General features: G+C 38.7%; 1 protein-coding gene across 3 annotated transcripts in view; it reads right to left on the minus strand.

Annotated features, from left to right (window-relative positions):
- Positions 1-26,444, minus strand: part of IL15 (interleukin 15) — an 82,227-nt gene that overhangs the window by 14,868 nt on the left and 40,915 nt on the right. The gene's annotated exons all lie outside the window — the stretch shown is intronic.

The following is a 26,444-nucleotide window of genomic DNA, read 5'->3' on the forward strand; positions in this document are numbered from 1 at the left end:
CCTTTAATCCTCTCAACAATCCTACGGGGTGGGGTTACCAGCATTTGGGTAAACTGCCCAGGCCCCAGAGCAAGTCCAAGACCACCAGGATTTGAGACCAGGTCTGTCTGAAGACAAAGCCCAAACACTTTCCACCATAGTATGTTCTTGAATTGACAAATTCCAAAGTTGCATATTTACTTAGTAACCAGTAGAAGTCACCAAATACCTGGCTTCATATAAACCACTGACTGTTAATTTAATTTACAACAGAAGTATCTACTTCTACAGACATTGAACAGCTGTTTTCAGTCTTTGAAATAAATCACTGTTAATTGAAATGTTATTTGAGAATTTCATAAGTAACAAATTCTATTTTTTCTAATTCAAGGCAATGAAGAATGTGAGGTTTACACAGTCCATACTCAACTCCATTTTATTAAAGTAAAGATTAAAACTAAGACATATAAAATATAAACAATTATTTTTGCCATCCTTTAAAAATAGTATGTATTTGTTGACCTCTCCACAAAAATCAAAATCTGCTCTGCCCCTGACATAAATATTCATTGCAATTAAGTTTTGTAAACTCAATTAATTAAATTATTTTATTTTTCACATGACTGTTTTATGATATATGATGTATAAATCTTTATTATTTTAACGTTTTATTTATTTTTGACAGAGAGAGTGCACACACACATGCATAAGTGGGGGTGAAGCAGAGAGAAAGAGAGAGACAGAGGATCCAAAGCAGCCTCCGGGCTCTGTGCTGACAGCAGTGAGCCTGACAAGGGGCTTGAACTCATGAACCATGAGATCATGACCTGAGCCGAAGTTGGACGCTCAACCGACTGAGCCACCCAGGCACCCCCGATGTAAAAATCTTTAAAAGAAAAACTAGTATTTACCTACATGTTAAATAAGACACTATGAGACTACATTCAACAGGAATGCCTCTTTTGCAATAACATATTAAATTGAGTCCTCCTGTTACATATGACCTGAATCGTATGTACGATTTTAATTAAAACAAACTCTCCTTATTCCTCTCAATCAATAATCATTCTCTTTGCCTGTATTATCTCAATGCTTCAAGTTTTTACAAAACTTCACAGTTATCTCATAATTGTCCAAAGCCTCTTAAATTCCTTCCATCTTTTTGAGTTATGGTATCCCAAACGTCACATTGGTCAAATAACAGTATCTATTGACCTGGGACTGAGCGGTACTGAGGGTGACGGAGGTGTTAATGAGGCCTTGGGAAACTACTGCAGTAAGCAATGAGGATTTCACTCCTGGGCTTTTGCGGCAGCGTATCTCCCCACGTGCAGGGTGTCTGACCCTTACCAGTGTGGCAGTGGACTTGCACTGCCCCGCCCAACCACCTCCAGCTGGCATAGGTCAAGGAGACGAAGTGCTGTGCTCAGAATGCTCCTACCAAGCATGGTGGAATGCAGCAGAAAACCACATCAAAAGCTTCAAGCAAAATAATGTTAATAGAGACCAATGGAGGGGAAAAGGAAACTTTTACAGCTTTGCCACCAACAAAAGAACTGATGTGGTTTCCTAGGCTAAGCAAAAAATCTGGCTTTCAAAGCAGCTTTGGAAGCATTCAACCTGCCATGTACTAGTGCTGTGGACCAGTAATTTTACTAAAATATGTGTGAGTGCAAGCATGCACGTGTGTGGGTCAAAAATCAGTGTGGATCTTAAAAACTGAAAAGGTAGAATACCCTATTCCTTTCTCTTTAGCCAGGACTCAATGTTAACTATTAATATAATTAATATTAATGACGGTAATATTATAATATGTACTGCTTACCTAGTGCTTTCGGTTTATAACATTATTTCCTATACAGTACTACATTCAATCCTGGCAATATCTTATAGCAAAAGACATTACTCTTATTTTACAGTGACGAAATTGAGGTTCTGAGAGGTTAAATGACTTGCTTCAGGTAAATGTCATGCATGTGGCCATGAAAACCTACCTCACAATCCAAGTTGGGCAGAAGGAGGAGGGATGCAAGAAACTAAGAAGTGTAAGCCCCTTAATATAGGAAGTAGCTGGGGCACCTGGGTGGCTCAGATGGCTGAGCATCTGACTCTTGGTTTTGGCTCAAGTCATGATCTTGGTGGTTTGTGGGTTCAAGCCCCACATCCGGCTCTGCTCTGGCAGCACAGAGCCTGCTTGGAATTCTCTCTCTCTCCTCTCTCTCTGCCCCTTCCCTGCTCTCTCTCTCTATCCCAAAATCAACAAACATTTAAAAATATATACATATGTGAATAATAAAAATATATATGTGAATATATATATATATATATATATAATAAAAAGCCCTGCTCTCTAACAGTTTAAAAACAGGTCTTTAATATCCACTTCCCTTTATGTCATATTTTTGAAGAACTGGGAAAGCAGTGTTTAATCCTGGCGTACTAATGGCATATGGTCACGAAATGTCCTCACAATCAGCGTCTTTGGTTTGCCCTTCATTCAACTGGGTGCACGACTCCAGGAAAAAAAGAAAGACTAAATCCCAGCCTACACCCAAGTTGCTCACAAAGTTTGAGCAGGAAATTTTTTTGCGATCTTGTGACTGGGTGTCACTGCAGGGTGGCTGTTGACCTTATGGTGGCACTGCAAAGCTAGCAGGATGTCACTGCCCAGGGGTAAGACATTGGGAAGAGTTGACAAATCAACACAGCTGGGCAGCTCTAAGAGCTCTAATTCCGGAGTGACTTGTGGAAAATAATTGTGCACATCTTGCATTCCATACCAATATTGTAGTCCTTCCCGGTGAGGAAATATAACCTAATGCACTTCCGTTTGGCCTTGTTTTATTCTGTTTCATTATTTACTCGCCTTGTCACACATTTAAAGTAAATTTAAAAAGGCTTAGCACAAAAGAAGAATTATAAGTATTGGTTAATTTGGTAAACACATTAATCTGTTCACTCAAAAAAAAAAAAAAAACTAAAAGTGAGGGCAAACCAACGTTGCGTGCTTCTGGAGAATATAAAGAATGGAAGACAGCATTGCTGCCCCTTATGCATTTAGTAAATATTTACTGAGTACTTACTATGTGCTAGACATTTCTCTATGACCTTGGGATACATCAATCAATGCAGAGGACAGAGAACCTTGATTTTAGGGGGAAAGAGACCATTTGTAACATACATAAACTAGTTAATTATATATTTGATTAGAGAGAGGTAAGTGATATAGGGAAAAGAAAACACAAAGTAAGGCAAGAAGGATGTGGTCGCGATTTTGAATAGGTGATCAGGATAGAGTTCAGCGAGAATAAAATCACATCAGAGATGTAAAGGCAGGAAGGGAATGCACCCTAATACACCCAAGTAAAGAGCATTTGAGGCACCCGGAAGAGCTAGATCAAAGGCACATTGGCACCTGCATGTCTGTGAGTCTGAGGATCAGAAAAGAGGCTGAGGGAGCGAGCAAGGCAGAGCATAGTCTGAGATGGGGTCAGAAAGGTGGACAGGGAGGGGTGGCTCAGACTGTGCCCTTTCAGCCACTCTACACTCTAAGGATCTGAAGTGAGAAGTCACTGCAGCATTTTGGGCAAATAACTGATACCCTCTGAATGACGTTTTAAGCAATCTGTCTTGGCCCCTGTGTTAAGGACAGGCAGATGGAAGCAGAGGTCCTGAGACTACAGGAATGCAGGTGACACACAGTGGTGGCTGCAGTGTGCGGGGTGGCAGTAGAGACAGGGACATGTAGTTGGGAGTCAGGAAACATTTATATGACAGAACCAACAGGATTTCCTGACAGACTGGATGTGGGCCATAAGAGAACAAAATACTCCCAAGTCTTTTGCCCTGAGCCCCTGAGATCTGAAGCTGCCGTAAACTGAAACGAGATGGACTGTGGGCCGAACAGATGCTCTGAAAGGAGGGGTCGTATCAGGAGTTTTCATTTTGGACATGTGGAATTTGTGAGAGGCCAAGTGCACAGCCACACAGAAATGTCAAACGGGCCGTTGGATGCAAGAATCTTGAGTTCGGGCAAGTGGTTTGAGCCTGAAATCGATATAGAGCTCATGATGCTGGTGGACTTCACAGAGGGAAAGGTAGAGAAGAGGACCAAACCTGAGCCAAGGTATTTCAATATTAATTAGTCCGGGGGGGGGCGCCGAGGGGGAGAAGGGCCAGCAAAGAAAATCTCAAAGGGAAGACCAGTGAAAGGGGGGAAAAAGGAGAGAGTGTGATGTTCTAGAAATCAATGAGAATTATATCCAGGACAAGAAATGACAATCACGTCAAAGGTGCTGAGAGTTCAAAGAAGATACAGATTGAGCCCTGACCAGTGAGCTTGTAACCTGGGGGTCATGGGTGACTCCGACAAGAGCACTCTCAGCAGAGTGATGGAGACAGAAGCCTGCCTGAAATGGACTGAGGAGAAAGTAGGAGGAAAGAATTTATGAAATGCTAAGTACAGGCAACGTTTTGCAGAATACTGCTCCAAAAGGGAGAAACAAAAGATGGTGGTAATAGGTATTAGAAGGTAGAGATGTGCTGAGGGAAAAATCGAGGATGTTAGCGGGAAAAAGGACCATTGCCAGGACAATTGCCAGATGACGTTCTTGAAAAGTCAGGCGAGGATGAGAAAGGAATTTCATGCACAAGTGGGGCGGTGGCTAGGTCACCTGTTGTCATGGAAGGAAGGCTGAGGGTCAAGGTGGTGCAATAGCTAGGTGGTAGATAACTGTGTTGGTATATGTCCTCCACTACTGCTTCAATATTCTCAATGAATCAGGATAAAAAGTCATTAGGAGACAGTGAGGACAGGGAGGGTGTTGGGTTGAGGACAGAGGAAAATATATGACAGAGGAGAATGACAAATGTAAGTACGGTATGAGAGCCATGCCTATTGGAAGGAAGTCCATGGCCATGAATGGTCAGAGAGTAAGATTCATCAGCATGTGTGTGTTTTCTGCAGCCACATTAAACTGCAAGGATCAGGCAGGCCTGCCGTAGGTGGAGAACTGGATTTGATCACGGTCATGTATGCCAGCAAGCACAAACAAGAGAGAGGCAAGGAACTTGAGGTTATGTGAGAAAGTACAATGGAGATATGGCCAGAAAATCTAAGTTTTTGTTTTTACTGTAAGACTTCATGGAGGAAGTGTTCCTGGAATCATACCTTAAAGAATGATTAGATTTTAGGGGCGCCTGGGTGGCTCAGTCGGTTGAGTGTCCGACTTCAGCTCAGGTCATGATCTCACAGTCATGAGATGAAGTCCTGCATCAGGCTCTGCACTGGGCATGGACCCTGCTTAAGACTCTCTCCATCTCCCCCTGTCCGTCCCCTGCACATGCTCTCCCTCTCTCTCTCTCAAAAAAAAAGGACCTAGGGGCGCCTGGGTGGCGCAGTTGGTTAAGCGTCCGACTTCAGCCAGGTCACGATCTCGCGGTCCGTTGAGTTCGAGCCCCGCGCCAGGCTCTGGGCTGATGGCTCAGAGCCTGGAGCCTGTTTCCGATTCTGTGTCTCCCTCTCTCTCTGCCCCTCCCCCGTTCATGCTCTGTCTCTCTCTGTCGCAAAAATAAATAAATGTTGAAAAAAAAAAAAAAGGACCTAATAAACATTAAACTCTAAATTAGCACTGTCCAACAGAACTATAATGCAAGTTACACATGTACTTTAAAATTCTCTAGAAACCATATTAAAAAAGTAAAAAAAAAAAAGTGGAATTAATTTTAATTATATGTTTTATTTTATTTACCCCAGTATATTAAAAATATAAACATTTCAATATGTAAACAACATAAAAATAATGAGATATTTTATATAAGGTTTCATACTAAGTCTTTGACTCCAGTTCTACACTTACGACATGTCTCGATTCAGACTGGCCACATTTCTAGTACTATCCATAGCTACATGTGGCTAGTGCTGCCATATTGACAGTGCAGCTCTATACTATTCATATCTTCTCACATGTCCTAATTTTTATGAAGTCACGTATATTTTGCATGCACTTTGAACCAGTGTATTCAAACTCTCTAGCATTATTTTCCCCTGAATACTGTAGATATACATGTCACGTGTATTTAGATGTTGCATGCATTACGTATACTTAAATATGTAGGGGCTCCTGGGTGGCTCAGTCGGTTAAGTGTCCGACTTCAGCTCGGGTCATGATCTTGCGGTCCGGGAGTTCGAGCCCCGCATCGGGCTCTGTGCAGACCGCTCAAAGCCCGGAGCCTGTTTCCGATTCTGTGTCTCCCTCTCTCTCTGACCCTCTCCCATTTATGCTCTGTCTCTCTCTGTCTCAAAAATAAATAAATGTTAAAAAAAAAAATTAAAAAAAAAAAAGAATGATTAGATTTTAGATGTGAGTAAAGACAGAGAGACAACATTCTAGGTTAGGTAGAGGAAAGGACCTGAACAAGGACATACGCACACAAGTGTAGTGTGTATTCAGAGGAAAATGTGTCATTTGATAATAGCGTGAAAGCAGTGATAAGGAAGAATGGACAAAACTGTTGTGAGTATATAAAGCAGGGATTGCCAAACATGTTCTCTAAAGGGACATATGTCAGCCTTTGTCTTACATTCTCGGTCACAACTACTTAAGCCTGCTATGATAGTGGGAAAACAGCCATAGATGATGTATGAATGAATGCATTCAGAACAGACAGTTGGTGAATTTGGCCCACAGGCTATCGTTTACAGACCTCTGACTCCTGGGGATCTCTTAATCAGTCCCAATTGGAATACAGCTGAGAAAGCAGTATGTTTAAACGTCTCAAATTGTCCTACCATTAACGGTACCAGCATTTTTTTCAGTAATTGCTTTTTAGCTGTTTTCAATAGACACTAATATGAAACTTTCAAATATGAAATTACATTAAACACAATCTATGTTCAATATTAAAGCTTTAAAAAACACCCAATTTGGACTATGTTACTGTGGGTTCCTTTTTTTTTTTTTTTTTTTTTTGAGAGTGAGAGAGCGAGGGAAAGGGGCAAAGGGACAGAAGGAATCTTAAGCAGGCTCCATACTCAGCACAGAGCCCAAGGCAGGGCTCGATGCCACAACCCTGGGATCATGATCTGAGCCAAAATCAAGAGTCAGACGCTCAACTGATGGGGCACCTAGGTGGCTCAGTTAGTTAAGTGGCCGACTCTTGATTTCGGCTCAGGTCATAATCTCACAGTTCCTGAGATCAAGCCCTGCGTTGGGCTTTGTGCTTAAAGCGTGGAGCCTGCTTCAGATCCTCTGTCTCCCTCTTTCTGCCCCTACCCCACTCAAGCTCTTGCTCCCTACCCCCCTCTCTCAAAAATAAATAAAATTAAAAAAAATTATTTTTTAAAGTCAGACACCCAACTGAAGGAGCCACCTGGGTGCCCCACATAAGGTCACTACTTTGACTTTTAAAAATTAATTCATATAAGATCTGAAGTTGGTATTTAATTCTCTCATAAGGCCACACATCATGTTAACAGAGCCTGTAAATCTCACAATTTATCAAAATAACAAAATAAATGATTAAGATGTTTCTTCTTTTAAAAATACTATTTCATATAAGGTTTACAAAATACATATTTTCAATATATATTTTCAATTAAACAATGGTTAAGTTTTCGGGAATACTTAAGATAAGACAAATTGCTTAATTATAGTGAAAAGCTTCTAAAGCAAATCACAACCATTTACATGCCTATACTGCCAAGGACAAAGGCAGTGATAAAATCTGGACACCTTAGTTTACCATGACTACTCAAAAAACATTAATTAAATAGATGGTATAAAAAATGAATATAGAAACACTTCAGGTAGTTTATCATCTAACAAAGACGATGGTATGTAAATGTAGCTGGACGGCATATACTCTCATACCACTCTATGATCATAGTTCCATGTAGCAATATGTTCATGTGCTTTTTTTTGATTATTTGGTGCAAATGTTCTTGAAAAATGTGTTGTGTAAGTGTTTTTGAAAAATGGTAGCTAGTATAATTCTCTAGGGCAGGTATAATGGACAGCTTGCCCAGAATAGCACAGCTATAATATTTAACCTACTGTCTAGGAATAGGTAATGAGATCTGTTCCTCTACCCCACTTTCCAAAAGTACTGCATTCAGAACGCTTGGGAAAGGTGAAGAAATTCTCCCAAACCAGAGCACAAAAGGAAAAATATGGAAACTATGAGATAGATCTAGAAATTCCAACATAGTACTGAAGCAGAACTCCAGAAAGAGCAAAGAGAATAGAGAGCAAGAATTAATTACAAAATGATTTTTACAAATTCTACAGAGTTGGAAAAGGACACTAGCTTTTACATTGAAGGGACATAAAAAGCATAGATAAAAAAATGTGCTATTTTTAATTTAAACTCTCTAATTCCTGGATAAAGAAAACCACGCTAATAGTATTCATGGGGCAAAACCAAGCTACTTTAAACACAAGAATCAGAATGAATCTGATTAAATCTGGTACTTAAAAGACAATAGAACTAACCTTCAAACTTTAATGGAAAATGGACTTGAACCTAAGAAGGTATTAAAGAAAGAGGGAAAAAATACTGTTTCATAACAGTATCTTAGAAAATGTAAGATCCACAGAATGTGAAAAAATAGTGTGAAAATGTATTTTGGGAAAATAAAAATGTCCAAAAAATAGAAAAAGATGTGGGATGTAAAAAATAGGAAGCATAAAACAAATAACATTTATATTTGGGTCTAAATAATGGCACCATTCTTCTGAAGTATGTGGTTTTTTACCTACTTTATTCATTCATTTATTTTGCAAAAATGTGAGATCCTTGGGGCACCTGGGTGGCTCAGTCAGTTAAGCTTCCGACTTCAGCTCAGGTCATGATCTCATGATTGTTGGATTCAGGCTGTGCTGGGCTCTGTGCTGACAGCTCAGAGCCTGGAGGCTGCTTCAGAATCTGTGTCTCCCTCTCTTTCTGCCCCTCCCCTGCTTGTGCTCTTTCTCTCTCTCAAAAATAAATATTAAAAAAATATTAATAAAAATAAAATTTGAGATCTTTGTGGTTAAAAACCCTATTTATCTTGTCCATTACATACCTCCAACACATAAAAGCACACTAGGTACATAATAAGCACATATTCTATGTTTGTTGGATTTGATTTTTCATTTGTTTGCAATTACATTGTTCTTGTCCTCACAACCCTCAACCTCTTCACTGCACTTGCTTCTCCATCCAGATGTCCCAGTTAGTCACTGTAATAGTATGCTACATGGCATCCTAAATTCCCTCCACGTTTCATCTTTCTGCTATTTTTATTTTGCTAATTTCAAATTACAAGCTACAAAGCACTGCTGGAAAAAATGCACCATTATAACTTCTTGAGAACTTCTGCTGGGCCTTTTCTACATCTAGCCAATAATCTCTCGCTCTCCCTGACATTCTCCACCACTTTTAAAACCCACTTTATTGAGGTATAATTTCAACATAATAAAAAATACCTATTTTAGGTATACAGTATGCAGGATTTTAACAATTGTATACATCTTACAATCACCATGGCAACCCTAAAACACATAGATAGAAAGCATATACATATAATCACAAAAATTGCCTTCAAGCCCCTTTACAGTCACTCTATTCCCAACCCCAATACCAGGTAACTACTGACCTAATATGTACTTTCCCAAATAGTGATGTGGAAGGAAAAGTACAGATAATCTCTGTGGGAAAAGAAGAGGAAGTAAACACATGCTAGGATCATTATTTACTTACAGAACATAAAACACATTCATGGTGAGTAACTGCAAAACAATCAAGATAAAAGCTTACTACAGAAAAAAAAAAAACCTAAATATATATTATCATTATAATTTCCAAACCCCGCCCCTCCCCCCCAAAAAAGGAAAATAAGGCAATGAAAACTTGAGGAATCTAACAGAAGACAGCAGAGGCAGAAAAGGAAAAAAAAAATAGAGGAAGTATAGTAAAAAATACAGAGTAAAGTGGCAGTAGTAAGTCTAAATATACAAGTGTATCCCTCCACACATGCAATGTGATAAAATTGTGATATGTGATAAAAACTACACCTGCTTCCTGAAAGAACAGACACTGAGACTGAGTTTAAAAAGTAGAGAGACAGAAAGACAGATGAATGTTAAAATATGCTATTTATAACAAAAGGAACAAAAATAAAATGGCACAAAAAGCTTGAAAATGAAAGAACAAAAAATGATATGCTTAAGCCAATATGATTATAGTAATAATAAATTATGGAAAAATTAGAATTCAAGTGGCAAGTACTAAGCAACACAAAGGCTGATACACATGGATAGAAGTTATAATCTTCAAAATATATAATAATCATGAACCTTTATGCACCTAATAACATGGTTATAAATTGTATAAAGGAAAAACTAATAGAAAAACAAGGGGTTATTATAGATTTTAGAACATTTTTCAGAAATTTAAATATGAAAATGAGTAGGCCTATGGTCTGTGGTGTGCAAGTAAGCTGGTTCTTTAAAACAAACAAACAAACAAACAAACAAAACACTGATATGTAGCATTTGCCAATTTCTGATGTGGAAAATACCCAATCATTCTGATTTCAAGCCACCAATGGTTTAACAACTAGTTCATTAAATGCCTGACTAGCCGCTCACTTTCACAAGCCAATTAGAACTGTTTTCAGCAAACCATTGCCTATGGTAAAATTTAAAAGCAGAATGAATAATGTTTCATGTAGTACATATGTCTTTTAGATTAAATAGATATAGATAGATGAAAACATTCTATCCTACAGAATAGCACATAAAATACTCATAAAAGTTGTCCATGACCTAGATCTAAAATGTCCATGTGCCAGACCTAAAACAAAGCCTCAAAAATTATAAAAATCTGAAAGCATATATGCCACATTATATGATCACAAACCAATAAACGTTGGATTACTGAATGGAATCATATTGAATTACAATAATGTTAGTAACTTTGAATTAAAATCAATAATAAAAGAAAAGAAAAATTCTAAAATCTGCCCACTAAAAAATGTAAAATGATACTTTTAAATAATGCTAGTATAAAAGATAAAGTCAATATGAAAAGTACACTTCATTAAAAAAAACTGGGGGCACCAAAATCTGATACCAATACTAAATAATAGTATCTCAAAAAAGAAAATTATATGGCAATCTCTTGTGAACACAGACGCAATTTTCCAAAATAAAAAATTAACCAATTCAGGGGTGCCTGGGTGGCTCTGTCATTAAGTGTCTGACTGTTGACCTCAGTTCAGGTCTTGATCTCAGTAGTGAGTTCAAGCCTCTCATTGGGCTCCATGATGGGCATGAAGCCTACTTAAAAAAAAAAAAAAAATTAACAAATTCATCAAGCAGTGTTTTAACAGAGTACAATTAAACGACTAAGTAGATTTCATTTTTGAATTGAAAGGATGATTAACATCGGGAAGTTTATCAGTGTACTTGCTATATTAAGACATTAAAGGAGAAAAGTCATGTGGTTGCCTTCATAGACAGGACAAAACTCAGCATAAATTCCTAAAATAAAAAATGTCAAAATATTCTCCAACTGATAAAGACTATTTAATACAAACCCGCAGGATTCCTATCTGGGGCCATTTTCACTATAGGTACAGAACAAGGAGGCACACAATCAGGGCTGCTAGTCAACACTGATATATGATCACAGCTACGTGGGTTCAAATCCTGGCTCTCTCACTTACTATCTGGGTGACCCTAAGACATGTATATACCTTGGTTATTTTTCTTTCTAAGTCAGTAAAATGGAAGATGAGCTCAGAACATACCTCCTATGATTACTGTGAGGATGAATGCTTTACATGTAAAGCACTTTAGACACTGCATGAAACAGGAAAGAGTTGTAACAATATTTATTAACATTACCTTGGCAATTCATCAAGAACCTTTGAGAAAATATGGCAAGCATCATTATTGCAAATTACAAATTTAAAAAGTAAATTACAAATAAAGAAAGTAAAACTCAGAAGTTGAGTAATTTGCCCAACATCACACATGCTAAGAAGGAAGTTTCAGAGTTTAGTCTTGTCTCCTTCATTCACTTGTACATTTATCAAATATTTACTGAGCTCCTACTATGTGTCAGTAATTCTTCCTCTAAGGACACAGCACGGAAAAAGGAAAAAAAAACAGAAAATGTGTAATTCTAAAGTTTGACTACAATGTCCTCAATTACTATGGAGAACAATAAATGCAACATGTGTGAAATTAATCTCTGTTTTGTACAGGAAGGCAAGAAAGACCTCACCAATAAGATGGCATTGCATTTAAAGAAAGAGGGTTAGCAAACAGTATCTGAGGAAATAGCTTTCCAGGAAGAGGCAACAAGAAATGCAAAGACCTTGTGGGAGAAGTGTGTTAGAAACAGCAAGGAGGCTAACTGAGCCAGAAATTCAACAGGTAAGGTCAGGGTTAGGTAAGGGAGAGTGGCAGGAAGTATATCATCAGGTATGGACTTGGGTTTAACTGGAAAACTTGTGTGAAGCATCTTGAGCACTGGAAGGATGTGAATTGGCTTAGACTTTAAAGGCCGCACTCTGGTTGCCATATTGAGAAAGACTGTGTGGGCAAGCCTGGGCACAGGGAGACAATTGTAGCACAGGGTTGCTACAATAATCCACAATAATAGTAATAGAGATGCAGAGAGGTATATGTCCTGATGAACTGGATGTTAGGTATGAAAGAAAGAGAAGTGTCAAGGATGACTCTGAAGGCTTTGACCAGAAATGGCAAGAAGAGTATTACCATTTATTAAAACAAAGGAAGCTGTGAAAGGAACAGGTCAGAGAAAAGAGGAGTTCGGTTTTAAAAAGATTAAGTTTGGGGCGCCTGGGTGGCGCAGTCGGTTAAGCGTCCGACTTCAGCCAGGTCACGATCTCGCGGTCCGTGAGTTCGAGCCCCGCGTCAGGCTCTGGGCTGATGGCTCGGAGCCTGGAGCCTGTTTCCAATTCTGTGTCTCCCGCTCCCTCTGCCCCTCCCCTGTTCATGCTCTGTCTCTCTCTGTCCCAAAAATAAATAAAAAACGTTGAAAAAAAATTAAAAAAAAAAAAAAAGATTGTTTCATGGTTATTAGGTAGGCAACTTTATCAAGACATTGGGAGAAGCTTGAGTTCAGCCCGAGATCCCAGAAAGAATTATGGGAATATTGATAATATACCAAATAAGCAATGAATCGGTGAGTGCAAAGGAAACCAGAGGCCTATTGGTCTTTATGATTCAGTTCTTGTACAGCAGACATTTACTGGGTATCCCCTATGTGCCCGGCACTAGGGTTCTAAAGGAGAATAAGCAGGGGCGCCTGGGTGGCGCAGTCGGTTGAGCGTCCGACTTCGGCCAGGTCACGATCTCGCGGTCCGTGAGTTCGAGCCCCGCGTCAGGCTCTGGGCTGATGGCTCGGAGCCTGGAGCCTGTTTCCAATTCTGTGTCTCCCTCTCTCTCTGCCCCTCCCCCGTTCATGCTCTGTCTCTGTCTGTCCCATAAATAAATAAAAACGTTGAAAAAAAAATTTAAAAAAAAATAAATAAAGGAGAATAAGCAGGGTCCTTGTTCTTCAAGAAGTTACAAAAACACACATATACTTTCATTATGATATCATAAATACTAAGACAGTTTCAGTATCCAGATTTTTAGGTTCAGAGAAATCCTAGAGGAGATGACAAAAATAGATTCCCTGAGAGAATAAATAAAGTTAGCCAATCCAAGGAAGAAGAGAAGGACTAACCAGGTAGAGGGGAAATAATGGGCGAAGGCACAGAGGCAGGCAACAACAGGAAGCATGCAGGTAAACCCCAACACTGTGAATTTCCTGGCATATCAAGTTAGAGAAAAGGAATGGTAGTGGTATAGTAAATGATAAACGGGAGCCCTGCCTGACAGGAGAATTTGCTGTTCACTGTGTTCATGAGTGCTGTGGCATGATTAAATCTGCATTGGATACAGATCATCTTGACCACTGGGCAGAGGGTGTATGTAAAGGAAGCAAGACTGAAGGCAGGAAAATTAGTCAATTATTATTACGGTAGTCAACATAAGGACTAAACTGAGGAAGAAGTAATAGGAATTGAAAAGTAATAATAATATTAGTTATCATAGTAATACTTCCCTGCAAAATTGGCAGGTCCTGTTGGCTGTCCTAGAATGTACGCTGAGGTGGGGAGGAAGAGTCTAGGATGACTAATGGCTTGTATGCTTTGATGGTAGGGTAGTGGGATCACTAACTGAGATTGGACCCAGGCTGGGCTCATTTGAAGGGAAGATGGTTCACTCAGTGTTGGAAATGTCAAGTTGGGAAGGCTGGTGGGACACCAAAGAAAATGTTCAGGCACACAGATGAATATGCAAATCAAAGCTGAAGAGATGGCAGGGCTGGAGACAGAAGGCATTGGCTTAAAACCGTGAGTTCGGAGGAGAGCAAGCTAGGAGAACATGTAAAGAGAAAACTACGGTGAGAAAAGAGAGAACAAACATCTTTAACCTTTCTTTAGATAATAGCTTCAGTGAAAGGCTCCTAATTGCTTCAGGTTATTGGTCACAGCTAACGTGATCACACAGCAAGCAATTATAGCACTCTCATGGACTCTGATGGCGCATTTCCTTGAATGTAAGAAGCACGTTTTTTCAATGTGAACATTTCTGAAATAGGGTCACGTCTTATAAATGATCTCTATCGTCATCTTCAGAAAAGCTGCTCTTAAAAAGATTGTGCTTAAAAAAAAAAATGACGATGTTTCACCACCGGTGCACTGGAAAAAGGGACTATGAGGGATTTATGTGCAGGACGTATATTGAGAAGTGCCTTTAGGATCAGTATCCGTGAGGGAAGAGAAAAAAGCTCAATCGGGCAGAGGGAGAAGTAAGGCCATCACCACCTGGGCTTTGTGGAGCTCTAAAGCTGGGATAGCTCTCAGGAGTTGCACCGAGTTGGGGAAAGGAGGGCCTTTATAACACTCCCTCCCAAGAAACACTGGATGCAGGCTGTCCCAGGGGACTGGGTGTGACCTTGGACAAGGACAGTCTTTCCCAGAGAAAACTGTCCCCTGAGACTCTAGCAAGCAGTACTCCCAGCAGCTAGCATAACAAACTCTTCGTTCCTTAAGATGAGTATGCCCACAGCACAGCATCCAATACTAATGATGATTTAGGAATGAAGGAAATACAGCATTTTTATCTCAGCATGATGTGATCTTACTATGATCACGAAGTATTAAACACAAATTTTCTCTGGCACAACCCATTTCAAAATCAATTTTAGTAAAAATATAGGTCATCTGAAATCCTACCCTGTTTGGGATAAAGTAGAAAAAAAGAGCATTATTTCTTTAAAAAAATTATGTAAGGTCAAAAAAGACATCCACTGCAAAATTCCTAGGGATTTCTTCAAAAATATTTGGCAATGAAAGAGTAAAATAATCATGGTAAGTGCTAACCTACTGAGCACTTAGAATGAGAGGCAGATTTACCACGAACTCAGTGGTGCTCCCATACCTCTGTCTTGCATTGCCAATGGTGAGGAAGCAACAGTCCTAGCCCTGTAGTGGGACCCCCGCTTTTGGTCACCTTCTACCTCCTAGAAGTCATACTGGGTTTGTAAGCAGCTACTACCTGCCGACAGGCTGCCGGAACTTCCTTCAATCCGTTTGGACTCTAATGATAATCTAGCCCCATTGGACCTCATGAAGAAAGAATCTGGACCTTATCTGTGACTCTAAGGATGTGAATGCAATGCATCAGGGCCACTATGGGTCCCAGGTTCTCAGCCACTTTATATGCCTTGCCCCCATCTCTCATAGCAAGACCTCATCCACAGGGTAGGGATGGGGAGCCAAGAGGGAACAGTAAGGACCTGGCCAAGCTGTGGAGGCACCGCCTGTCTGAGATCATGTCAAGTGAAACCCAAAAGCTGGATTTCTCCACAGTTTCCCTCCAAACAAGAAGGACCACCTGAGCATGACGCTGTGGAAACAGAAATGCAGTGTTTCTAGTAATGCATTATCAAGGTAAATGAATACTTCCTAAACCATCAATAATAAGAAACAAATTTCTACCCACACTGCTATAGACAAAAATAAATTTTCTATTTGCTTTATAAAAAAATATTAAAAATCATTATCATATAAAAGAGGAAATCTGAGTGTATGCAGACAAAAATTTGTAGGAAATAAAGTATATAAAGATGAGTTAGGGGGGTGTGTGGGTGGCTCAGTCGGTTAAGCTTCCAACTTCTGCTCAGGTCATGATCTCACTGTTTGTGGGTTGAAGCCCCGCATCAGGCTCTGTGCTGACAGCTTGAAGCCTGGAGCCTGTTTCAGATTCTTTGTCTCCATATCTCTCTTTCTCTCTCTCTCTGCCCCTCCCCCACTTATGCTCTCTCTTCTCTCAAAAATAAACATTAAATTTGTTTTTGAGCTCACGTTCTTTAAATTCTATGCTATACTGAAATAATCCATTTATAGATCCTTTTGATGCACTTTGATATGTAGCCTTTCATTTATCATTCAACATTTACTAAGCCCCTTTTTTGGTTAAGGGAATGTGCCAGGTGCTGGAGAGTATCAGGCAGATATTATATAGTTCCTACCCCCCACAAACCATAAAGACTAATAAGGAGACCCAAAATGCTGCAACAGAAAGCACAATAAAATACGCAGGTTTTAAAAAGCGCTACAAATAAATAAAGGAGAAATAGTGAATTAAACATTCTCATCTGCCAGGTGAAAGAGAGTGAGCAATGGTGTATGAACATAGGATACGTTTTTCTTTCATTCATGGAACATTGGGGAGCTAATGTGACAATATTTTAGAATTTCAACTCAAGATAGTGGATATATTTGGGTAACAAATTTTTAAAGTTTCATTTTAGGACTAATTAACACATATTTTCTGAGTACCTATGATGTGACTGGCATTCTGACAGGTATTTGGTGATCACATTGGGAAAAAAATTTATATCTGGAAACAGTAACAGAGCTCCTATAATCTACCCTCTTTTGTAATGAGGAAGCTGAGGCCAGAAAGATATGTGGCATATATTACAAGAGTCATCTTTTTCAGGAAGCCTTTCCCTAAATGATCACAATCAGCTACCATTTTACTTTTTTCTAAACTCATCACACTTTTATGGCTCTTGTCCTTTAGTTGTGTACTTGTTTTTTATATATGGAGATCATGAGCTTTTTAACTCTTTTTTAAATGATCAATGGTACCTTTAGATACATAGCATCTAAAAGCTATACGCTTTTTCCTCAGAAAAATGCACATAAGTACATATCCAAAAACTTAAATAAAATCATCTTAATATTACAAATTCAATCCTCCAGAGGTCTCAGGATCCCAGATTAATAATCTTTCTTCTGGATTGCTGGCTTCATAAAATGATTTTTTTCTTATCTATGCCCATAATACATGCGTAAAATACATTTATCTGTGTATCTCCCATAGTGCTTAAAGTTGCAATCAATGTGATAGAAGCTTAATAAATTTCCACCAATTTGAATTATCCAAGAACTAAATTGTAGCCAACTGAAGACACAGAACCAGCCTCAACTGCCTGCCTGGTCATGTCTTACACTATTTCATGATTTCTCTTAAAAACAAAAAACACCTAATCATTGCCATTGTGGCCTCAGTTTTACAATGGAGGGAAAATAAATGTCCAAGTACAAACTCGGTATAACCACTTAGATATGACGGTACACGGAATAACAATTCATGTTTAGGAAAGGGCAGCACCTCTAACACAGAAAGTACTCAGTAAATATTTGGAGAGTGACTGTGAACCCATAAATAAATAAATAAATAAGAAATAAGAATGAATAAATGCTGCTGCAAATGGAGAAAGCTTTGGGATGTAGTGGCGATTGTGGTTACTATTGAAGAGTGACCTGTGACGAGCACCAGATGTTGTCTGGAAGTGTTGACTCACTATATTGTACAGCTGACTAATATTACACTATTAGTATGTTAACTAACTGGAATTTAAATAAAACTAAAATAAATAAATAAATAAGTGAATAGAATTTGAATAAGAAGGAGGCTAGCCCAGCTAATACTGATCCAGCATAAATAATAACACCTGAGTATGAGAAAACCTAAGAGGTGCCATTGAAAAAAAAGGTATCAAAGGAAGTCAAAGGAAATTGTAGAGAAGCAAAATTTGTCATCCCAGGACGTGTCTCTTTGGCATGTAGATTATTCTAAGCTGATTACTTTTTTTTTTTTCAAAATTTTTTTTCAACGTTTATTTATTTTTGGGGGGACAGAGAGAGACAGAGCATGAACGGAGGAGGGGCAGAGAGAGAGGGAGACACAGAATCGGAAACAGGCTCCAGGCTCTGAGCCATCAGCCCAGAGCCTGACGCGGGGCTCGAACTCACGGACCGCGAGATCGTGACCTGGCTGAAGTCGGACGCTCAACCGACTGCGCCACCCAGGCGCCCCCTAAGCTGATTATTTTTAAGAAACAGAAGGTTCCAGAAAAATCTTTGGCCTTCCCCCAACTGCCTAAAAGAATTTAGAGGACCCACCCTGGGAAGGGAGCTACCACCAGAGATAACAACAGTATATAATATGAGCTAGGAGTGGTAGACAGGGAGGAATTTAGCAAAATCTGTTTGGTAAAATCCTTCTCTATGCCCCATTGCTTCTGTATGACCTAGCAAATATTTGTTTACCAAACATTTGCTCTTTTTCATCTTCCTGTGAATTGTCTTCCCTCCCATTGAAGTCCCAGACCCCATCCTCTTCTCCTTAGCTCTAGATGGCACATAAGCCTCAAACGCCTGACTGCTTATGGGCCTAATAATCTTATGGAGCCCCCTACAAACATAATTCAATTTTATTTTCTCCTGTTAATTTGTCTCATGTCAACTTAATTCTTAGACCAGCCACCAGAATCTTAAAGGGTACAGGAAAATTTTTCACCAATAAAACACATTTGAATAGTCAGACTGGTGCAGGATTACATATGACCTACAAAATGAAGCTGAGGGATCTGATTTGATTTTCTAAGCAATGGGATACTATTTTAGATTCTTAGTAATGTTACCTACGAGTTGTCCTTGACAGGAATTAGTAATTAAATGAAAAACTGAAGAGAAAAATGTCACATATCATTTTTTTAACATCAGCTAGTATGAATAGTTAGACTAGCTGTTCATCTATTAAACTATTACCTTAATCTGATAAACAGTCCTTCTACTTTAATAAATACATTTGTGATTCCTGGTAATTGACAGTCATCCCTTTCACAGGAAAAGGGAAGACCTGAGAATTTGTAGCTGATTTAATGTTGAGCCCATGTGTTAATTATTAGCTGAATAAGTACAGGGTTGAGTCATAATTAGTTGGTATCCATATCTATATGAAATTTTCTAGCATCCTCAGCACATATGCCTAATAGGATCTCTCTTCTGGATTGTGACCCTCTTTGGCTACTAATGCTCTTCATTATTCAATCTCTACAAATCCGTTCACGGTATGATTGGGATATAGTCCCCTCTAGAACTCTAACTAGGAAGCCAGCATCCATCTTGCTAATTCAGATGGAAAGATAAACACTAGAGGTTCATATCACCCCCAATGCATGGCTGGACCAGGCAAGAACACACATGCTCAAGGGGCAAGAAGGTTTACTTGCCATTCAAAGTAACTATAGGACAAGTAGTTAATCAGCACTAATGAAATCTCTCACATACAGAACAAAATCTCAGATTCCAAGTCTATTGGGATGGCACAGATGTCCCAAGGACCAGATGGAGTGGCACCAGAAGTTATTAAGTAGCATCTGCTAACACGACCCTCAGGAGCTCCAATCAACAGTGTCCACCTTCTCAGGAGACCCTTGCTCCAAATTTTGCCCTTAAAACCCCTCACCTCCAAGACATCAAGAGTTTGGTACTTTTGAGCATTAGCTCCCCATTTTCCTGGGTGGTGCCACACCAATACAGTATCTTTGTTCACTGTAAACGCTCAGTGTCAGTTTTTATTGGCTTGCTGTGCACTGAGTGGACAAACTTTCATTTGGTTCAGTTACAAAACTTTGGTGGGAAAATTTTTGTAACATTATTAAAATTAATTCTATTGGTGGAATTCAATTATCAATATTTTCTAAGGTTAGATTCAATAAAGAATATTCACAGTTAATCACTGTTAAGTAAAGTTTTCCTAGTGTTCACATTTTCTCTCAACAAATATGGATTTAAGAGGGAAGTATATATAAGAAGAACAAAGCTGGATATTAACATATTAATAATTTATATGAGAAGCTAATAGTTAAACTTGCCCTTGTTAACTCTGAACAAAGGTTCAGAAAAAAAACCCAGTTTTTTAGCAAAATAGCAAAAAATAAAATAGCAAAACCTATTTTAAAGGAGGAAAGACACACGAAAAGAACAAAATCTTACAATAACAATCTCTATGGTAGAGTACATGCATTCAAATGTTGTATCTAATGTTGACTCTTCATCAAAAATTTTGCACAATTGTCTAGAAAAATCACTGCTCAGCAGAAGATACTACAATATGAGCTATAAGTCTGTGAATTTAATTGAAATCCACAGTCTGTATGGTGCCAAAAGAAAATAATGAGTCTTGGCCTCAGGAACAACAAAATGGGTCACTTAATGTCTGGGAGTTACATACAACAAATGGAGAGAATAAGCCTTCTGTACTAACAACCCTTATCAAGCCAATTAATGACTTAAACTGAGCACCGGAGAGATTCTGTGGGCTATTGTCTGAAAAGAAAGAAGGCTTTATAATAGGGTAAAAAGGCCATGCAGAGGAATTGCCTTAGGAAAAAAAATGTTTTCTCAGTTTCCAGTAGAAATATATGAAACATAAATTATATGGGAATGAGAAATATGTTAAGAATCCTGTTATTTCACTTTGATTCCCTTGGGCACCCATTATCATGCTAGAACTGAATATTTACATAAAATAAACACCATTAGCAGAAAAGAAGATGACAGAAAATTCCTTTCCCACTTAGAGCATTTCAACATCTGGGTTACCATGGGCCATTAAAGCACAATGAAACAGTCTGCCTGGACTGCCACATACCTTTTTATTTATTTATTTTTAAAGGAAAATGTGAGGAAATATCTGTATAGTTTAGTCTCCCTTTGTATGCTGAGCAACCTGTTTCCAGGCAGAACAAAAGATTACTATGACTTCTATTTCTCTTTAAAAAATGTCTTCTCCCTTTTTACTCAAGTTAATTAAACACACCAACTCATATGAAAAAAAGAGAAGGAAAGAAACCATGTTTCATGGGTTATCTCGTGTTCGAGTTCAGAGCAACAATCTCAAAGTGTTTGGGGGAAAGAAGAAAAATATACAGTAATGGAAAACAGGCAGTCTCTCAGGCTCTCCCTGTTTAGGCAAAACGGGACCACTAATAAGTTACAGAATTACAGGGAGAATTTAGGCGTGTACTGACTGGGCTGATTAGCTGATCATGGGTATGATTAGCTGATCATAGATATCAGCTAATAAGAATACGAAGATAGGCTACTGAATAGCTTCTGGCCACAAAACGTAGGTGGAGAACAAGAAATTTTAATACAGAAGAACTGCCATTAAAGAAAGCTGCTTTCAATTAAAAAATCTTCCTAAAATCTCCAGTTAATACTCACTGGGGACTCCCATGCGTGAAGCAGTTCTTGGGAGCTATTCCTAGAGTAATAAAAGACGAAATTACTGAACATCAAGGGTTTTTGGTCTTTGACAATGTAAATATCCAAGGAGGACACCCAGAAAGCTTGGTTCTAATGTACACCACGGGTGAGTCGAACAAGACTATGGAGCCCCTCCAGGAATCCTGAAGGGGGGGGTGATGTTTTGGAGAAAGAAAGCGGAAGGATGAAGGGTGTGTCCAAATATACTGGGCAAACACAGCTCTGAGTTAAAACTAACACTCAGGTTCTGAGCTTTTAATAGCACACGGGCGGCAACTATAAACATAACTTCCGATCACATTTTATAGGACTTTCCTTTATAGCCAAGACATAAAGCCATCTCCATGAAGGCAGCTTTACAACAAAACTTTCCATCAAGTGTTCAGCAGAAACAGAACCCACTGACAAGTCTCTGATATTCAAAGAACAACAACAACAACAAAATAAAAACAGTAATCCAATATTCATTCAGTAGAATGAAGCACATAAAACACAGGAGATAGCTCACTCCTGGACATGGTATGGGTGGCATTAGGCTTCCTGCCTTGAACACTTAGAGTCACACTCTCCCTCCAGCTATAATAAAATATTGCTATCCAGCTAGAAAATCAACACATTGGCTTCCAAAGCACATGGACTCGGTAGTTTTCCTATCAGAATCCTACAGCTTTATGAAGCCACGTACTGATAGAATGGCGGTGTAAAAAGAAAATAAAACCAAAAGAAAAACAGACAAACAGCTGTTTCCCCTTGCACTAAGGCATCACTGCAAACATATAGTAGTATAGGCTCTTACATAGTGAAAACTCTTTTTGTTCTCTACATACTGAATGACAGCATGAATAGTTACGTTCTGTTTTGGTTGCTATTTTCCAAACTTTATTACCAGAAAAATCATTCCCTATGTGCATGTTCTCCATAATATCCTCCCTTCCAGGGAAAGAAGTTATAGCTCAGACCCCATTTCTAATTTAACTGTTCATTTAATTTTCTTTAACACTTTAAAATATCAACTGGATGCTTTGACTTGTCACAAGTGGGCCATCAACTTGGAAGAGAACCCATAAGAATGACAATACCAGTGTTTCATACAAGGTAGTTCACAAAGAAAGGCGCAATCAACTTTACCAAGTTGTCTTTAACAATTCAATGCAAGACAACTCTGGCCATAGTCTGCTATCATGATGTCTGTGCTTTAATATATTGGTATTTTATCCTAGATAGAAGAAATATGAACATCTCATTAAAGGACAATGATGCATAAACTGTGACCAATAACATTCCAAGTAAAAGATTTCTGGTGAAATAAGAGAGACAGGATAAAAATGGAACACTTATTCAAGAAGAACAAAGTGTGCATAAAAGTCAGAACCCAAGAAAGTATTCTTGTGTAAAGAAAGAACAATCCTATAATTTAAGTATGACAAACCCCATATACGTGCCAATGAACTTTACTGTAATACTCATGCAAGTTCAACTGTAAAATTTTTTCATATGTCTTTATGAGATCCAGCAAACAAATTTCTAAGCAGTCAAACCAAAATAAATGAAATATTTCCGGCAACTCAGAAACTAACCAAAATATGTCACAGATGTGTTTAAAATGTAATAGAATTTTAGAACTGCCTATTTCAGAGATGTCTAGTGATCCCAAATTAGTTAGCTATTGAGAAAACCAGGACTGGACTTTGTTTCGCACACAAACTGCACTGTTCCTGATACAGTTGAGGAGGTTATAGTCCGTACGGCTCTGCTTGACCTAGTAAATCATGGGGAACAAAGCAGGTGTCTATTAGTGTCTTAATGTGGTGGGGGGGGAGGGGCGGTGGAGAAGAAGATTCAAAGCTGCCAATAAAGAAATCAATGGTTCTCTCCAAAATGTTAGCTTCAAGAGCCTAAGAAATATATGATACATAATTGTTTATGTTATTTAAAATCAATAAGATAACACTTATCTGTTTTCCTTTATTGTGGTATACCCCACTTCCAATATTCTGCTTCATAAAACCATGCTTCATGTGGTCTCCAGTCAATGGTAGCTTTGTTTGATCAAGAATGGAATTTTTCTTAATTGACTTATATCTTCTGCAATTAGTTCCTTTATATATTGCTATAGGAATCATACTCAAATTAATTCTTAAAAGTATATAAATAAAAAGAAAAACCATTATTGCACTCAAATTTCCAAAAGAAACAGAAATGAGCCTGACTCTCAGTTAACCAAATATTTAAAGTGTGTTTATAAGATAAACAGTGGGAAGACAGGGCACCAAGTAGAAACCAAAGCTTGAAATCAAATAGGGCAGACTAAACAGACATTAGCACAAATCACAGAAATATGTAGAGCATAACAAAACCTAATTTATGTGATTCTTGACCATCTGCATCTCCCATTTTACAGGACCAGTGTGCATGTAAAGCTTGTGTTGGAACCCTCCAAGGCAGTATTTTTTTACAGCAGTCTGTGGCACCAACACAGTCTGGCTATATAGCAGTAAGGCTGGTCTCCATAATGCCTATGGAGAAAATCAAACCCTATGATCAGTGTGATATAGGGACAAAGGTCTGTCATTCAGCCAAAACCCAGGCTTGACTTCCAAATCTGTCAATTACTGTTTTGAGTAATAGGATGTAGCAAGCAGAATTATACATCCCACCCCACCCCCCAAATCCCACCCTAGATGTGCATATGATGAAATACCACTGCTGCGGTTGTGTTACATTATATGGGTATAGTCGACCTTAATAGGGAGATTATTGAAGGCGATGGTGCAGGGGGAGAAACAGTGGCTAATCTAATCACACGAATCTTTAAAAACAGAGAACTCTTTCTGCCTGGCAGAAGAAAGAGAAGTCAGGGAGTCTCAGATCATAAGGACCACACATGCCTTTGCTGGTCTGAAGATTGAGGGGGCCATGTAAGAGGGAATACTCAGGGCACCTGGGTGGCTCTATTGGTTAAGCATCTGACTTTGACTCAGGTTATTATCTCGCGGCTTGTGAGTTCGAGCCCCACACCAGCTCAGAGCCTGGAGCCTGCTTCAGATTCTGTGTCTCCCTCTCTCTCTGTCCCTCCCTGGCTCATGCTCTATCTCTCAAAAATAAACATTTTTTTTTAATTAAGTTAAAAAAAGAGGGAATACTGATGGTTTCTAGGTATGGTGCATGACCCCTGCTGACAGCCAGCAAGAAAATAAGGACCTTACTCCTATAATAAAGAACTAAATTCTGCCCACAAGCTGAATGAGCTTGGCATGGATTCTTTCCAGAACCTCCAGATAACAACAGCTCAGTCTGGCAGAAACCTTAATTTCTACCTTGATACTCTGAGTAGAATACCCAGTAGAACTTGTCTGACTTTTAATCCCCAGAACTGTGATATAGTTAATGGGTGTTACTTCAAGTCACTAAGTTTGTAAATATTTATTACACAGCATAGAAAACTAATATATCCCTATATGTTTATTTATTTAACTTCCAGAGCTTCTGAAAAACATAATAATACAAATAATAAATGGTTGTAATGAGAAGTAATGAGGTCCTGCACGCAACGTGCCTAACGCAGTATTTAAGGTGCAGTAAGCATTTAAGATGCAGTTACTGTACCTTTAAATACTTTATTTTATGAAACTTCAGAGATTTCTGACACATTTTATAAGTCAACCTTTCTGAAATCCTCTGCAAACTCATTTGGGTAATACTTCTGCCTTCATTCCCCTATACACTGAAGAGATATACAGGTTTGTGAAAGCAGAATGAAGTTTTATAGGAGATATCACAATAAAATAATCAGAGGATTCCACAAAGCACATGTGAAAATCAGTTTCATTAATCTGTATGTGCATCCTATGCATGCTGCATTTCAGTTGACCATTAAAAAAACAACAAAAGGGATTCACATCGTATTAAGTAAACAGAGGTTGGAAGTGCTCTAGGTTGTGGTTTTATACTATAACCAAGAATGCCCGGAAAACTGCCTGAAACCTACACAAATCTAGTGTCAACCAAGCTGGCACCCAAACCGGAAAGACCAAGTGCCATGTGCTGAGTTTCATCTGCTTGTTCAACTGCTCCACATTATTGGGAGCAACAAACAAACAAACAAAATCACTCCCCATCCCCACTCTATGCTCTATAAGCCTTGGTTATGCACTAAGAGGAAAAAAAAAGTTGAATTAAAATACACTTATCTTTCTGTCGTTGAGGAATAAACGTGACAGCTATTAAGAGACAGCATTTATTGCCTATTGCTAAACCACTGAAGATACGGTAATGATCAACTAAGACTTTAAAACTCTTCAACTAGTAGATTTCCTATAGATGCAAACAGATCCTTCACTCAAGCCACCAGCTAGATGTGGGTGCAAGTTTTCTTTAATTATAAGCAATTACTATGAGCTATAGAGAAGGCCACCATATCTTATCTCATATTATTATTTGCTAGTAATGATTACTGAAGCACAGAAAAAAAATATACAACTGTTAGCCATTGTATATAGAAAAATATTTACATTTTATCGAATGTGGAATGAAGACGCACCACATTACAAACATGGTCCTAAAATTTCGTCCTGTCCCTGTGCTCTTACTTCACCATTCCTCCCATCAAGAGCTAGAATCTATTTCCCCTCCCACTAATGTGAGCTGGTCCTGTCCCTATAACTTTCTATGGCTGAGAGGATGTGGCAGAAACAATGAGTAATCTCCAAGGGTAGGTCCTAGGGGGCCCTGCCATCCTACTGTCGCCATCTTGGAGCTCCCGTTC

Source organism: Herpailurus yagouaroundi, unplaced genomic scaffold, assembly GCF_014898765.1.
Source record: "Herpailurus yagouaroundi ecotype Mexico unplaced genomic scaffold, PumYag 28, whole genome shotgun sequence".
In the NCBI taxonomy this organism is placed as follows: domain Eukaryota; kingdom Metazoa; phylum Chordata; class Mammalia; order Carnivora; family Felidae; genus Herpailurus; species Herpailurus yagouaroundi.